We start from the raw sequence: 3,705 nt of genomic DNA on the forward strand, positions 1-3,705 counted from the left end.
TCATTTTCCTTCTTTACTATTTTCTTCTTTTATTTGTTGTCACGATCCAATTCAGGATCGTAACCGGCGCTTAGGAGTAAGTGCTCCCAAGTAAGGCACATCGGTGTTTTACAGAAAATCGGACAGAGTTTCTCCTGTTTTTGGACTATCCCAAAAATTTTCTCTGTCTCAAATCAGCAACCAAACATCCTAATAGCAATTCAAACAATTGACAACTTATCAATTAACCAAAATAGTCTTCACCATTACTAATCAACCCACTAACAACCAGAAATACTAATTTATCTCCGACTTTGATAATAAAGAACGATACTCGACATAAGACTAATAGCAAAATCATACTCATGACACTAAAAGAATGACTATGGAGCGACTCTAAGAATTCAAAGAAAAGACCATAACAATTGATAAAAATCTCCGCCCACGCGAACAAGTGCGAGGCTCACCAAGAATTCTCAACCTGTGCGCTCTAATTAACGAGATCCTCGCTTGCGTCAACTGTTGTCTCTGTAAAGAATTAGCGGAGAATGAGTCGCTAGCTCAGTGAGTAATAACACTTAACCACAAACGTTTTAATTTGGGGACAAGTCAAAAAACATGCTAGTATATCAAACAGAAAATCACATAAAAATGTCCTTTCAGAAACTACAAATAATTTTCAGTCTCATCATGCTTTTCTTGTAGTATAATACAAATACAATTCAGTACTAAGCTCGGTAACCACTGTATAATATCAATATTCACATTTGGGAGGTTTCAATGAACGGATCATGTAATCGAGACTTCTTCGCAAGAAGTCAAATATAACGGTAGTCTCTACTCGAGGAAAAATCGGTAACGGTATGCTAGTTCTACCTTCCCACCGAGGGCTATAACTGTACTCTGTAATCGGTAAATACAAGGTGCACCAGGTCTAGTTAGCTATGGGATCCTTCAAAGTCTACTCCCATTTATACTTGTCTCTGTAACCCGTATATACTCATAAGAAACATTTTTAAACAATATAGGGCATTTCGGTTCTTATCAAATCATATAATTTCATTTCGATAACAGTAAATTCAAGTAACAGTAAAACAGATCTAGTGACAACGAAAATATTTAAAACAACGGTAATCTTCTCAAATAACTATTTCGGTATCATATCGAGTAAAAGACTTGTCCCACATGCAACTCAAAATAATCGGTAACATATTTATATTAAAAATCATGTGTAAATCATGAAAGTTATGAAAACACAAATTGCGGTAAGATTACTATTCACAATACTCGTGCCGAAATACCAAATGCTTCACCTCGAGCAATTCGTACAAATTCCTCCAATTAATCTATAATTACACAATATAATCTCATGTTAATTCTCTTGTTTAGGCTAATTCATGGCTAACTTAGAATACCCAATCATCGGGGTTCATGTTTGAGTCTAAATTACTGAATTTATATTTAATCATAGAACTAGTCCATAATTCTATCAATTTCAAACTAATTAGTATAATTTACTCCTCTAAAATTAAACCTATCAGTGCTTAAACCAAACTCTTATAGCCTTGTTATCTCCATATAATTGTATATTTGTTTTATATAAGAGAAAGCTGATATTGAATTCCTTTGTACTACATGAAATTGTATAAATAAAGTGAAATAATTCAACAAATGAGAAGAAAAAGGTTAACCTCTTGAGTCGAAGGAGAGCTTTATCAATTTCAACTCTCAGTTCTTCTTAAAGCCTTTGCCCAAAACTTTCTTCTTCTTCTCTTTTCCCCCTTTTTTTCTCTGAAACTCGCTGCTTCTGCTCCTTTTTTTTTTTTTTTTGCGCAACTTGTTGCTTTCCCCTTTTGTTTGATTCCAAGGTTTTCCGGAGAATGGGCTTCATGCCCTTTAAATCTTATTCTTCTCTTCTTCTTTTTTTCCTCTTTTTACTTTTTAGTCACGACATGGGCTAAGCCCACTTGTATTATGCCTTCTTTTTGTTTTATTTATTTTGTTTTATTGTTTGCTTGTTTTTTTTTTGTAGTTACTTTCTTGTAATTATTACTATTATTATTATTATTATTATTATTATTATTATTATTATTATTATTATAATGGCCAATACACCCTTTTTAAGAATATAGGGTATTACATTTGCCTTGAGTCAAAGTCTTCTTTTATTTTTCAAAAAGGGATGCTAACAAATACTACTAATTAGATATTTCCCTTTCCCCCTCTTTGTTCCTTTTTAAACTACCTTTAGTAGATGATTAACTTTATACATTACAATGTCAAATATATTTTCCTTTTACTCTTTTACTGTAATCCTCAAATTGTCAACATATAGTTCATGTTCTTTTGACAAGTTAATAACAGAGTTCAAAACTTGAAAGTCCAACGCCTTATAATCCACCTCCAAAATTTTTTAAATGAAACAGAATATTAACATAGTTAATTATGGCATGTGAATATATAAAAAAAATAACGACACCAAGTAAAATACTCATATACACATCAAATGTCAAAAAGCCAAAAATTGAAGAAGAGAAAAACTCAATATTTATTTTTGATGTTTATAAGAGCATTTTCGCCTGGTTTATTTTCACTAGCTAGTACAATTTTTTAGACTTTGAAAATTACCTATTATATATGAGAATAGGGATGGGGCTAGAGACTACATTATACATTTGGTCGAACCAATTAATTTTGGTCCAAACTCTGTATTTATCTTAAATATTTATTTAATATATACAAATTATTAATTTAAAATTCAATAACTTAAAAGAAATATAATTCTCACAAATTCAAATCCTAACGTTGCCTATTCAGCTTAGATAGGCATGCTTATCTAATTATGAAGAGGGTTGACAGAAATCATAATGTGTAGCATATGTTTTTATACATAAATTTTCTCATTTAACTATCGTTTGTCATATGTATATTCTCACCTTATTAAAATACTTAACTATAGTACTCAAGTTGATATGACTTATAATTAATTAATTAATATAAATAGAGATGTCACTAATATTTTATCAGAGACTAAAGTTTCTTTATTTCTCTCTAATCGTTAGAATAGCCAATCTATGATAGATATTCTCAACCAATCTTCTTTTATTTATTCGGTACTTCCATCTCCTGTGTCATTCTAATTAATATTAAAAAAAAAAACACTTCCGTGTGTATAATATTTGTGCTTAATTCACTATATTAGTATCATTTTCTAAACATTAAATAGGGATTTTAGACACTAACAATGTTGAACACATATACTTTTTGCACTAATAACTTATCATTCTACACACCCACTCACGTTTTCTCTTACATGCTTACTCATATATAAGAGTGTTTTTCCTCCTCTCAATTCTCACTTGAAACTAGAGTTAACTCCTATATTCTTCAAAGCTAGCTGTTGGAAGACAAATATGAAATTTCTACTAGAAATTAGTGCTAAGTTGAGCCACATTGCCACCCCGGTTCCAAATGGTGGAGCAGGTGATGAAAACATGCCACATTTTTTTAAAAGTTAGATTATAAAATTCATATATTTTCATTTTGTTTATATGAAGATCAAGTAATCTTACTTTCTACTTCTCTATTTTTGTTTCAGCTTCGCTGCCAAAACTATCACAAACTGTCGAAAAAACAATGCAACTATAGCAGCGAAAGTGTCCAGCACGACCGTGGCACAGTTAACCATGTTATAAGAGTAAAGCGAACTCCTAATTTTATTCTTGT

General features: G+C 31.1%; 1 long non-coding RNA gene across 1 annotated transcript; it reads right to left on the reverse strand.

Annotated features, from left to right (window-relative positions):
* Positions 1-205: 205 nt before the first annotated feature.
* On the reverse strand, positions 206-1,997 carry LOC142181529 (uncharacterized). The gene is made up of 2 exons (XR_012710179.1): positions 1,671-1,997; positions 206-507 (listed from the first exon to the last, which is right to left on the reverse strand). It is a non-coding gene; the product is annotated as an uncharacterized LOC142181529 (long non-coding RNA).
* Between the last annotated feature and the right edge of the window lie 1,708 nt (positions 1,998-3,705).

The sequence above is a fragment of the Nicotiana tabacum genome, chromosome 6, assembly GCF_000715075.1.
Source record: "Nicotiana tabacum cultivar K326 chromosome 6, ASM71507v2, whole genome shotgun sequence".
NCBI lineage: Eukaryota > Viridiplantae > Streptophyta > Magnoliopsida > Solanales > Solanaceae > Nicotiana > Nicotiana tabacum.